Genomic DNA, 14079 nt, shown 5'->3' on the forward strand with positions numbered 1-14079 from the left:
TGCCGACGGTTGACGAATGAAAAAAAGAAGTCAAAAAATAATATGCAGCAATGAAATGTCAAAATCTGAACGATAAAAGACCATCACCACACGAGGTATAGCAGTCAAAGGAGATACAACGCCGGAGAGTGTAACCGATGGGAGTATTGAGATGAGTTCGTGTGATTCAGATGGGATTCAGGATGGACGTGGGGAGGCTTACATCCAGCAGTGGCCAGGCAGTGGCTCATGTTGATGGTAATGCTGTATATAGAGTCAGACATTTACGTGCTGTATTTGAATGAGAACTTTGTATTTATTAATAATCATGTGTGTCTGTGTGTGTCCGTGTTTCATTGTGCGGTGAACGGTGGCGCAGTGGTTAACGCACTCCGCTACGAACTCGACGATCCGATTGCGATTCAAGTTCACGACCAAACAACAGTAGTGAATATTTAACTAGTCCTGGGCCTCCCCTAGGTCCACTCGGCCTTAAAAATAATGTCCATACCTCGTGCGATGTGTAAACATCAGCAATGGGTAGACAAAGACGGCCAGGCTGACCTCCACCCTGTCGTACGCCATGCCGGCCTTCACAGGTGTTCGCGAAAAGCACTCGCCCCAACAGTTTGTTTCGGCAGTATGGTGATCTCTGTCTTTGTATTGCAGCGTGGTGCCACTTGCTGCATCACAGAATGCCTTCCTTAATACATTGCAGTGAGTGTAAATTGATGGTTGCGATCGTGCTGCAACAGGAATATTCATGTGCCACGTAATGCACTCACACTCATCATCACTTTATAATATACGGTGTTAACGTGAAGATTTATTTTTATTTAGTCGAGTGTCTCTGTTTTGTTTCGCTTGTTAATATTAGAAAAAAAACATGTTGGCACTCCGCGGAAACAAAGTAATCGTTTATATAACGCTGATGCTATTGCTCATGTTGTTGCGAAGAGAACGCCTTCTTCCCAAGTGCCGCTGCAGATCTTTCACAGCACCTTAAGAGAGGCCCACTTTACTGACTAGCTCTCCCAGCTTGCTTTAAGCTAAATTATAAAATGTCACAGTCAATGTACATTGAAGGTTAGGATTACAGTAAGAGTGTGGGTTAGGAGTGAAGCTGACCCAAGAGCTCATTATCACAGTTATATCTTGATTTGAAGCTTTCGTGACTGCAGGAATCCATACTCTTTGGTTCTTTCGGTAAAGTCACGTAGGTAGAAAAAAATTAACCCGTAAAAACAAAGTTTTTCACTATAAATCCTTTATATGCGTGGCGGCTAGAGTCCTCTCGTCCTCTGGCTTGAGATGGCTGCCACCTATGGGTCAGATGATTGCCTGGCAGCATTAAGCAATTGGTAATTAAATATAAATAAATTCCTAAAAAGTGTAAAATTTTGCACATTTTTTTCACGAAAATTAATTGTCACGCACAACGAGTCTGTGTGCAAAATGTCAGCTCGATTGGATCACGGGAAGTGGGTTAAAAAACGACCTAAAGATTTGCACGGTCGTAAGTGCGCAAGCAAGCAAGCAAGTGAACTTAATATAAAGGATTTCAATAAAAAACGACGGAAAAATTTGCACGGTCGTAAGCGCGCAAGCAAGCAAGCGAACTTAATATAAAGGATTTAAAAATAATCGATCACGACGTTTCGATCGCAACACAAGCAATCGGCCTTTCTTCCGCGGCCTTTCTTCCGCCTGATGACGATTGCTTGCGTTGCGATCAAAACGTCGTGATCGATTACGTGTTATTATTGTTGAAATATACCGACAGCCTATATTTTTTTTATTTCATATAAAAAAAATTCTGACTTTTCACAGTTTAGCATTCTGCCACTCTCTTGTAAATACATTGTGAGGACGAATCTGAACACTGGCCTTGGATGTGACCAGTCAACTTTTGTCTTTGTGTGCTTGTAGGTACGAATGTACGCATGTAAACGTGTCTAATGCGGTTAGAGCAGTGATCGGGGTGTTCGTTTTGCATGAAATTTTTCCGTGTCTATCGATCATATCTATATTAAGTCTGTTCACTGAATTTGAATGCAAATCTGAAGGCCGTATTTACGACCGAGTGCCTCTGTTGATCTTGCCTGGAGGCCGTCCGAAAACAGCGTGGAGGCCGCCGCTTGCTAGTTAGGCAAGGAGTTAAAGTTCAAGCGGCAAGGCTGGCTCAGGGAATATAAAAACATGTTCAAAGCTGAATTGCATGTCTGCCGCCGTCGCTGCTTTCTAAACAAATTTAACTGAAATTACATTTTTAAAATGTATTTTGTATCTTACCAGGCAAGGCCCACTGAGCTATATATATCTGTTTTTAAGATGCGACCTAGCCACAAATGATAGCCCAATGTGGAAATGTAGAGCAGCCAAATCTTCTTAACTGATGTTGATTCTAAATGTTGAGGGAAAAACCGGAAGACCCGGAGAGAAATCCACGCGACCACGGGGAGAACACGCAAACTCCAAATATGCAAGCATTAGGGTCCGGATCGAACCCATGACCTCCTGCATGCTACCAGGCGAGATAGCTAAGATCACGCCACTGCTGCTGTCAATGTACTTCTAGGCCATAGTCCCTGGGAAGAGGACCTCAAGTCCACCACTCGGTTCATTTGAGCTCTGTCAGACTGTGGGACAATTGATTTCTGAGAAAGTGTGTGGCATTGAAGGGCAACTTTCCCTTTATGCACAGATGAATATTTTTTCAAGTTTGGCTTTTGCGCGAATTCAATTATCAAAGAGCCTTGGTAAAAACGTATCACAGGGACTCTCATTTAAGGAATACTCAACACGCACGGCGGTTTGTTAATTCACTGCTGGATTAGGGCCATCTTATGTCGTGCGGGTCGGGCTTTGGGGTTATTTGACCGGACTTCACCACGCTGGTCAGTGCGGAATGGTAAATGCACGGATCATAGACATTTAAGCATAGAGAGAGCAGTACAACAATAGATTTTGCTGCACTGCCCTGTGAAGCGATGTTTCGCCGGTAATTATAACAAGCATCATCAGGCGACAGCCAGATATTGTAAGGAATTGCCATGTTTTGTTTTGTTTACGTGACAAACCTTACGCATTGGCCGTGTCGGGTGGCGGCGGGTTTAACGACACATTTATATTCACGCGATCTAACGCAAACACCTCTATTATGGATACAAATCATTAATCCTTAAGGTTTTTTTTGGGATGTGAACAGCTCCATCCGGTGACCAGACCCAGCGCTCGTGAAGTCGAACACGCCGGAGCTCGCTGCCAGCTCGCTCACCGTGACGACTACAAAGATTGCCACTGTGTGTGAAGCAAGGAGGGCATCTTCAGGGTCCAGCTGCTACTATTGGTAGAGGTGAGAGAAGTGACTCACGCCCTGCTGCTCGTTCGTGTACCTTCTCTCGCCCTGTCTCCTAATTTTTTCAAGCTTTCGCACCGTACCACTCACCGTGCCACTCATTGACATGCTAATTTCTCTAACCCCTCCCTCTCTCTCCGCCCCCGCCCCCTCTCTCTATTTAAGGCCTCGACACAGAGGCGTTGTTTCTCTGTGTGCCTATGTTTGTTCTCTATGTATCTCTGTGATATCTGTCTCTACTTATGTGTCTGTCTATATGTCTCTGGTTCTGTGTTTTATCTCTCTCTCAAATTTAGCATTCTCAGGAAGAACGTAATCAACCAGATAGGGTGTTGACTGTTATGTTATCCAACTCTCTGTTGTATTACATTACGTTTCTAAGTATACTAGATTTGTGTTTCTATTTCATTTATACCTGATGATGATTGCTTGTGTTGCAATCGAAACGTCGTATGCTAGTATTTAATTTATTATGTTATCTTTATACGTGACTTTACCGAAAGAACCAAAGAGTAATTCCTGCAGTCACGAAAGCTCCAAATTAAGTTAGAAATCCTCCTGTTTCAGTCTTAAACCTTTTGTTTCGATCTAACCCAAAAAAAAAACGATTATGGATAATATTGGTCGCGAAAGCCTTCGTGTTCAACTGCCCTCTGGTGTCTATCACGTATCCCTGCGTGTTGTCCTTCACCCGCACCTCCGATTAGACACGGTTGGCTATGTACGGTGGGAAAGAAGTGGAACGCACACACATGCACACGTACATACCGTAGCAGCCTACAACAACCTGAAGTGCACTGTGCTTGCCCATATAGGCGCTAGCCAGGCTCAAGCCCGCTTAGCTTCCGATCTCTGACGAGATCCAGGCACATTCTGGGTGAATTTCGTTGCACGCAGCGAAGGATCGAATTCATGTGATGGAAGTGAAAAGGCGAGAGGAAGAATAAGCTGAACAAATATCAAAAAAAATGCACAAAACAGTTTGCGCACAGCAGGCTCCTGGAAACACATTTCAGGAGACATTACGTTACCACCGCCACGCACGGTAATATTAGCACACAGTCCGGGAAAATTGCTGATTGCAGGTGAGAATAGAGAACCACACTTGATACTCGCCATTTGGACGAAAGGAGAAAGAAGTCGACCAAGAATAGTCATAGCCGTGGACTCCACATCTGCATTAAATGAACTCCGCGCTTCTGTGAATTTCTTTTGTCCACCGTAATGACCGAGCAAAAGAATGCTGCTAGTCAGCTAACGGGGATCAGAGGAGCTTATAGCGCACAATCCAATATTCACGTCGCTCTGCACCTAGCAATTACCATAGTTCCTATCGCAAGAATCTACGCCAGTGAGCGAACGGCAGACTGAGTATTAGCGCAAGATTTAAAGCGGCAGTTCTACAAGATATAATATTAAGCCCGAGCTAAAATGTGATGTGCATTTGGTTCCCCCCCCCCCCCCTCAGGGAGTCACAATGTTGTGCAGCAGCAACGACAACAAAAAATACGACTCCAATGGCAGAGGAGCAAAAAGCAATGCACGCTGTCAAAAAGTGACAGCTTATTCACTATAATTAATGTTTTTCAACCATCAGCCAAGTGAATAATTATACATTTAAACTCCGTGACCCTTGTACTCAAAAGGTGGCCTGTCGGCTGGATTGATGTGTAAATTGTTAGATCAGTTCGAGAGAGAGAGAGAGTGTGTTATCTGCTCGGAGAATGTCAAAATGCGAGCAGCATAACTGCACCCTTTTGCCGATGTGAAGCCGGATTTTGTTGGTGTGGGGAAACATTGTGGCTTATTTGACTGCAGCTGTTGAAAATGTCGCGAACCATACCATTTATTCAGACCGTTACCAATTTATCAATTTGCTGTGTTTCACATGAACCAAGCTATTTTATTTACCAGCTAAAGCCAACTGAGCTGTTAGCTATTTTTCAGTGGCGACCTGGCCACACGTGATGATAACTCATAGAAATGGCTTATATCATCATCACACATTGTAATTTATAGTAGCAAGCCACGTAATCTAGATGCATGTTTCTGAATGTGGAGGGTAAACTCGAAGGAACCCAGGGAATAATCCACACCACCACCACAAGGGAACTCCAAATATACAACAGGCATCGTCAACATCTGGGGTCGAAACCTCGACCTTCTGTATACCAGGGGAGGGAGATAACATTTCACCACCTTGGCGCTTATAGGCATAACCTGAAAACAAATGCTGAAGAAAAGGCAACAGCGCATATGCAAGGAAATATATGGGAAATGTTGGTGCCGTGCAGGTGGATTCTATTTAAATCGTAGCTGAGAGACGAGCATTACTCTTAGTGGGAGAGCGAGTCACAAGCTAAGGATCAGAGGTCATGTGAATGAATTTCAGAAAGAGCTCTGTGGTATCCAGTTCCGTGAGCCGTTTTGTGATGCAAACGGTTGCGCGGCACTGCGAGAGAGATCTGGAACCTTCGAGTCACGATGCTTTTTCTCATGGCTCGACACTGAGAGCACAGTCGGGATACAATTTGGGGACAAAGACAAACAAGAAAAAATGAAAATCAAATCTTATCACAAGGAGTGGATGTTGAATTACGCAACTGTGATTCAAGGTATTATTTGAAGGTCGTGTGTTTTTTTTTTTTACAAAATTTATTAAGTGGCAGCTGATTCCTGCTGCGTGCAGCTCGCAATGCTGCTGCTCATTGTCAGTCGACGTTAACCAAACATCCACTGCTGTTTGCTAATTTCTCTCTCTCTGCTACTGTTGCCTAAAGATCGCGCGCAGCTCACTGTCAAATGCTATACATTGTGGAGAGCGAGGCTCATTAACGGCAGCGAATGTTGCGTGCGGTTCATTACAGCAAACAGACGTACTCATTTTGGTTTCGTGTACAATGATCATTCACTTTCTGTGTTCTGTTTCCGCGGGAGACTTTGGCTGTAGCGGTGGGATACCGTGTTGGCTGGCGGCACGAGCAGTGTGAGTTCGCTTCCATGACAACCAGAGATTTTTTAAGATTCAGTCCATCGCTCGCTGCCCATGGCTCACCCATTTGATTCACTCACAAGTCGCGTGGTAAGGCTTCCAAATAGCGTTGCACAGTGACTCGCGAATTTATTTTTTCTGCACGCGGGCAGTCACGGTTGGCTTTCTCATTTGTTTTTGGCTCTGTCGTTGTCGCTAGAATTGTGTTTTCAGCAATTGCTCCCTTTGCAAGGGGGGCGCACACTCAATGTAGCCACATGTCTCTTGGTCAGGACGGAGCATTGCTGAGCACGAGGAAACCTCAGCGCACGTAATTCCCACTCTTTGAGCAGTTCTGATACGTGCAGGGGCCGTGCGATGCCGTGTCTGTGCATTCGTAATGCAAACATAAGCTGAACTCTGTTCTGATATATAAAACCAAAATGTGTTCCAGTCCATCAGTCTCTTGGTTTCATCGAGCAGAATTTTATTTACAGCAAGCAAACTCTGGACCGGTTTCGACCTTCGCACGATGATCAAGCGAATGTTTGCCTGGATTGACCAGATGTTTTTTTGTTTGTTTGTTAGCAAGGGCACTCAATACGAGATACGTGACCGCCTTCAACAGCTCTAAGCGTCAGCGGCAAATGAGCCTGTGCGCAATCTGTGGCAGCGCGGAGCGACGCAAGTTATTTTCGTAAAATAACCCCAAAAAAAAAACAAACGAAGCGGCCCGCGTGCACGTGCGTGCTGAGCGGATAGGTGCACCGACGCCCTTGGCAGTGATCGCGCTCGTTGTGGGGCTTGCGAGCCACGTGCCGGCTGGGCCACGCAAGTTGTAATGCTGACACTGTCATGCTGTCAATCGCCTAAAATCTATATTTAATCAAGGGTGAGCCTATTTCAATTCCTCGTGGTTTTTTTTTTGAAGAGGTAGAACGTGAGTGAGTGCAGTTACGCAAGGAATACTGTAGTTATTTTTTTTGTCGTGGTTTCAAACCCTCCTGAATGTAATTGTTTATTTCTTTCTGATTTTCGACGCGCTCACATCTTGGGTTCAAATCTCGCCGGTTCCATCCGTCATCTCATTGCCTCTGTGGTGCAGCAACAATCAGCTTTCTTCCACTTTGGCTTGTTTGTGGATTCTGTGTGTGTGTATATACAGCACTGTATACACAGATCTCTCATCTGCTATTGTACGCCTGTGTTCCACATATACAACATTTTCATGTAAGTCCCAAATTCCCCAAAGTAGATTTGCCAAAACATTGTGCCCTGCTGTGTCCACAGTCATCCATATGGAGGTGGGGAATGTCACACATTAATAATGTATACATTACGGATGTGTGGTTAGCGTGATTTTTTTTCATCCGATCGTGTGCCTGTTTTGTATCGGATATCTGACTGACAAAAAACGCATAGCCTGACCCACAATTATTGGAAATTGATCAGGATCGACCGGTCGGTCAAATCCAGCGTGGTTTGAATCCAATTGTAATTGCATCAGAGGCTCAGATCGATTCATTAACGTGAATCGTTTGATTGGATTATACATGCATGTAATTGAGTGTTGTGTGGGGAATCAATGGCAGTGTTTTTAGGATCCACACCATTTGTGTGAAAGTGTTGCATTAAGCCCCATGGATGGGAGGAAAATAAGCGAAGGGACAGAACAAAATTGACAGTAAAAATTTGACAAAAACAGTGGATTACTGGATGCACGTGCGATGCTGAATCGTGAAAAATCTATTCATCATGTGGGAGATAGTGATTTTTTTATATATATATAAATTAACAAATCAGAGATAGTGTTCTTAAATTCAAAATTGTTGAATTAAAATACTGTTTGATATTCGATATTTACTGCGTATTCTTCTTATAACTTTTTTATAATCCACAATTTAACTGGAAAGTTAATATACAAACATAAGCATTTAGTGTGATTAGACACCGTTATGTGTATGACGGCCACGGAATATATTTCATGGATTTAACTGCTTTCCCCGTGCACAAAATCAATATCGTTTTTTTTCGTGACTAGATCCGGCAAAACCTGATTAAACTACTATTTGGTAAAAATCCGATTTTCATTCTCATCAAAGACGATCTTCTCAACCGGCCGATCAGACGGTTCAGGGATCGTGCACGCTCCGACCACGACCCGATCCTGAGGTTCACGCGCTGTGAATATTGCATCGCAGTTGTTCTTCACTGCAGGGCCTGCGGTGCCACTGGCCGCTCCTGGTGGCCTTTAATGTGGCCCCCTGATGTGCAGCCCCCGACAATACACAGTATGTGGTAACGCCCCTTGTAGGCGGTGTGGTGGCCCTCACGCTGCTGAGTGATGAGCACTGCTGCATACGTGTAATGACGAGTTGATACACTTCTCTTGAGGTACCGCAACAGGCGGAGATTCCCACCGCAACAGCCCCGAGTCTCCTGCGCGCATCTCCCCCTTATATACCGAGACGAGGCCACGTCCCCCTTCTCGATCCTTCTCGCTGACTCTGGACGACCGCTCCACCGGCAGACTCCACCGTCCTCTTCCGTCACCTGGCCACGCTCCCTTCTCGAACATTCCCGTAGCCACAAGTCCCTTCGCACTCACAGCTGACTCCCTTGCCATTACCTCCCGTGGCCACCAGTCCCCTCGTACTGTCGGCTGACTTTCCTGTCACTACCTACCGTGGCTACTCGTCCCCTCACACCGCATGCAGGCTCTATTGTCATTACAGACGTATCGGGCAAAGGTTAAAGGTGCAGCGCTGTAATTGCCTGCTCACACCACTGCTGATGGGAGAGAGCTCTTGAGAGTTCAACACGGAGTCGGCTTTCGCAACCGATATCATCCATGATACATGTGTTGTTGGGTTAGATCGCGTAAATATATATAAAATATATATAAATGTGTCATTAAACCAGCCGCCCCCCGACGCAGCCAATTAGTGTGGTTTGTCACGTAAACAGAACATGCCAATTTGCTACTAGTACAGCACACCGATGTGTTGGAGAGCCAAGCCTCTGGAGGGCATTTGGCCTACCTTTCCACGGTGCCTTGGCAGAGCTGGCAAAACCCAAACTTTTCCACACCACGTGAGACTAGCCGATTGACTAACTGTGATGTGCCCATATACAGATACATTGGGGTTACACCTTTATATTATTCCCTAAGACAGTTCCCAAATCTACATGGGCGATTGTGGACATAGTAGGGCATAACGTTAAATTAACTCTGCTTTTGGGAATTTGGAAATTAGATAACGTATATATGTAAACACATGTATACAAATGAGGTATGGGAGTTGGTGGGAAAAGAGTGAGGTTGATTCCTTGCCACGCCTCTAACGTCAGCGGTGAGGGATATGTGAACCAGTCCTGCAAGTCTCCACCTTTCACCAACCAAGCACTGATCAGCGTGGTGAAATATGGGTAAAATAAATCACCCCCTGACCGATACGGCGGCGTGGGGTACGCGATCTCACCCAAAAAAACACTTTTATTATGGAAGTTATTGGTCGCGAAAGCCTCCGTGTTGAACTGGGCTGGAGATGTCGTCGTTGAGCAGGGGATTGGCAGCGGAGGGTCGGTTGTTGGATGTTTACATAACCAAATCAGACACATCTTAACAAATGAGTGCAGGGGAGTGCAGTAATGACCCAAACAGAACAAGACTTCGAGTGTATACATGACTGATAACGGTACTCACAATGAAACTTTGTCATTTCCCAAAGGCGTGAGATAAGATGGTGAGCTAACCCAACGCTTAGCAGCCTGACGATACAGCTGCAGAACATCAATACGGCAATTTGCCCCATTTAAATGTACAGGATGCTTCAAAAAAATGTTAACACTTCCGAGAACTTTTTTATTTATTTCCGATAGTGCCATACAAGTGTTAAACAAACATTTAAGCACGCCGTGTATGCCCGAAGGGCCTACCTGCAGTGCCTACCTGCAGCCATCGCCTTATCTTCTTCAATTATAACTGCTTGTCCATAAAGTCACGTAGAAGGGAAATAATAAAATAATACAAATAAAACATAATAAAATACAATTCTCGCGACGTTTCGGCCACAACGCAAGCAGCCGTCCTCGTTGTGGCCGAAACGTCGTGAGAATTGTATTTGATTACGTTTTATTTTTATTACTTTATTATTTCCCTTCTACGTGACTTTACCGAAAGCACCAAGAAGTCACGAAAGCTTTAAATTGAAATTTGCTCGTCCATATTTACATCCACGAGGGTGCGCTTAATACGAGAACTTTGACGTATCATTGCACACGCGTGCAATTCTGTTGAACAAAGCCAATTATGAGCACGTAGACACCCACCCTATGCGCGTACTTGTGTTGACGCAGGCTTCTTGCTTAAGCGTGAATATTTTTGTGGTAGCGCACGGCGCTGTGAACCAGGCGAATCGAGTTTGATTTCCGATCCCGGCTAACATCCGTGGCGAGCGATATCTCGTCCGGTCCTGGTGAAGTATGCTAAAACAGCCCGCCCACAATCGCTAGAGTTTGGTGAAGCTTTCATGCATGCAGCATCGATTTGAGAACGGGCGCACATATATATATACCCTACATAACAATATTCAACTACTGAAGCAGCATTAATTTACATTCATTCATGCATGCATACATAATTAATACAGGTTGGCAGATAGATTGGGAGACAAGAAGATAAATAGATTTTTCTTAAATCTGTAAATACTACATTATTTATGATCCGGAGCAGTGGATCATGATGAATAAGGGAGGGTTGATGCTTAAATGCAAAAAAAAAAATCTACCAGCTTGCAAACCTCATACCCTCTTAATGCCTGCACACACTTTACAGTTCTGCTCGTGTGCCACTGATGCACAACGCAACAAAGCCTTGTGTGTGGGTCGTCTGCGAAGGGCGCCTCTTGGAGATGGAGGGCTGGGAAGGGGGGGGGGCGGAGGTTTTTGAGGGCGCACCGTGTCAGGAGCGGAGATAGGGTTGGGCGGTGGATGGCGAGATTGGACGGTTAGTTATCTGCAGGCAGCCTTCATGTATTCCTGCTGGCTGTGTCCGACACTCGTAACATGACATCTGCCCACACAGCCAATAATGGCACGGGAGCTTGGAGAGAAACAGGCGAGCTGCCATTTAGCCTTTCATCGCACAGTACGCATTACCATATGTCCTTTAATGCCTGACGTTTAATGGGGATGGTGCGGCGAGAATTAAGCGACGCATTTACATATTGTTATGTTTGCCTTATGTCGCACGTGGCGTCAATACGAAGGAATTTACACAACGTGTGACTGTCGGTGGGTCGCACGAGGTGGCGAGCAGGGGGCCCGGGGGATTGCTTTGGTTGACGGGGCAAGCGAAGAGAAGCTGCAGCGGTGGCAGCTTCGTTAGAATCGAAGGCACTAACGCAAATATCAACATGTTGTGGCTTTTTATTTGGATATGCGCAGAGATGAGAACGGTGACCTATGCTGATCTGCGTGTGTCCGCAGTTTTGATCGAGTGTCCTCCTGTGGTGGGGATTGTTAATTTATTTATTTTTCTTCCGCTCATTGATATTCTGCTTTTCCTTATCAAGTTCAGTTTTTATTTTCAAAGTGCTCCGTCTGGCCGCAGCTTTAGTTGCTAAGTTCGTTATTTTTTTATCCGAATCGGTCTTCAATCAATTGCCCCGACCACACTTACAATCGGCCTTGACGTGTGGATCACACGAACACAGAAATGGGGGGGGGAGGAGGACGAGAGCGGAAAAGGATGCAACGCACAAGGCAGCAGAGAAGAGCAGTGCTCGACCAATTCACAGACAAATCCGTGAGACGATCACATGCATCAGTGAACAACTACAGTGTGTCTATGTTGTGTGTCTCTCTCTCTGTGTCTCTGTGTTGTCTATCTCTCTGCTTATGTGTCTGTCTGTGTGTCTCCGTGGCTGTGTTTTGTCTCTCTCTCGAATTTAGTTCTACCTGATGACGGTTGCTTGTGTTGCAATCGAAACGTCGTATTCTATTATTACATTTATTTTCTTTCTACGTGACTTTACCGCAAAAAACCAAAGAGGAATTCCTGCAGTCACGAAAGCTTCAAATCAAGTTTCTTATTCACTCATTTGTAGTCGATCACGTCTGATTTTTTTGTTGCGGATGCATAGCGCCCCGCACTAACCGCTCTGCACACCGCTGCAACAGGCAATCACGATCGACGACGTTCATCAAGAAGCGGCGGGGACATCACCGCCGCGCTCGTGCTGGGCTCAGGGCACCTTGAGGCCAGTTAGGTGCAGTTGAAGTGACATAGGCCGTCACTACTGTGTCGGCCCGTACGAGGGCTGGGGGCCCCAAGGGGGGTGCCAGGGGGGTCACGTGGTGGAGGGACCCAGACCTTCCCTTGAGGTGGGGGAAGGGAGGCGTGGCCTGAGAAGGGGATATAAGCGGGGTGTGAACGCAGAACGAGGCTGTTGAACTCCGAAGTGAAGAAGACATCATTCGTCCTCAAGTCCCGGATCGTCGTCCTGGGCCAGGCAGCCCGTCGCCTGCCTGGTCCACTCTGTGTCGTGTTCCAGAGTGATTAGTGAGTTGAGGAAGGTGGTCACCACCTCATGTACAGTGTTATATTACTTACCGTTTAATAAATAGTGTTGCCTCCAAGCTGTGTGTGTGCACCTAATTCGAACCCACTACACAGTTGTAGGAGACTCCCTGCTGCCAGGAGGTCACGGTACAGACCCAGGTGCCACGGTTTGACTGACTGAGATGACTGGCAGATGCACCGCCCGTGCTCCTCGCTGTGCCAACTTGCTGAGTGTGTTTTTAGCCGCACGGCGCTCCGCTCGTTGTTGTGAGCGTCGCTCCTCCCGCCCTCCGCTCTTTTGCTGGAGGGCGACTGCCTCCCACTGCCCAGCAGTGTCCTTCACGAGCCACCAACTCTACCGTCCAATGCGCCAGCCCAACGAACCAACAACATGATCAACGAAGCAGAATATACATATTTATTCCCTGAATTAAAAACAATACTGCGAATTAAAGCAGTCCACGTGCTGTTTAATGGCACTTACATACAGAAGGAATCAAACGCATTCGATCGGGCATCCACTGAGTCGACGGAGCGTTGACATCAGTACATTTGCAGGCGATAGGCAGATTACACTGGTCAACAAAAAAAAAATTCTGCCCTGGACTTTTGCAGCTGTTTTAGACTAATTTCAGGGTGCTGATTCCAAATCTGATCTCAGATTTGCTCTATCACATCTCATTTTTATGCTATCGGCATACCCCATTTTCATTGATTTTACCCGAAATTAACTCTTTCACTTATGATTGCAAGTTGTTGCGAGTCAGTGACTGCTTTAGTGTTAAAATATGGTGCTGTGTTTTTAGGAGAGTGTGTTTATAATATAATTTTATGTAGATATCCACATTTATTTAATATTTTTCTTCTGCAGTTTTTATTGAAAATGCAATATTTGATATCTCAAAAACCTGATGTGATAGACAAAAACTGATGCCAGATTTAGAATCAGCACCCCAAAATTACCTTAAGACCGTTGGAATACCTTATGCCAGAAAAAGTGTGTTGACCAGTGTTATTAGATCGCCGGATTGTGTGACAGGTGCTGGTGCCTTGGGGAGCCGAAGTCAAGCAGTGGATTGGGCATGGATAATGGTGGTGATGATGAACTTGCTTCAATATTTTCTCAGAAACATATGTAGGCTCAAACTGATGCAACGTATCATACGGAGGAGGTCATCTCGGCGCTGTTATCTTCTCAAATGTCTA

General features: G+C 45.5%; 1 protein-coding gene across 2 annotated transcripts in view; it reads left to right on the forward strand.

The window, feature by feature from the left end:
• LOC133351433 (alpha-1,3-mannosyl-glycoprotein 4-beta-N-acetylglucosaminyltransferase C-like) overlaps positions 1-14079 on the forward strand; it is a 59667-nt gene that overhangs the window by 21340 nt on the left and 24248 nt on the right. Inside the window, exon 2 of one of the 2 annotated variants that reach the window (XM_061566638.1) lies at positions 3188-3334. The exons of the other annotated variant lie outside the window; for it this stretch is intronic. The gene's annotated coding sequence lies outside the window, so the exon portion shown is untranslated. The remainder of the gene's footprint in view (positions 1-3187; positions 3335-14079) is intronic. 2 annotated transcript variants of the gene reach the window in all.

This window comes from Lethenteron reissneri, chromosome 37, assembly GCF_015708825.2.
Source record: "Lethenteron reissneri isolate LAM-NWPU_2019-01 chromosome 37, ASM1570882v1, whole genome shotgun sequence".
NCBI classification, from domain to species: Eukaryota; Metazoa; Chordata; class Hyperoartia; order Petromyzontiformes; family Petromyzontidae; genus Lethenteron; species Lethenteron reissneri.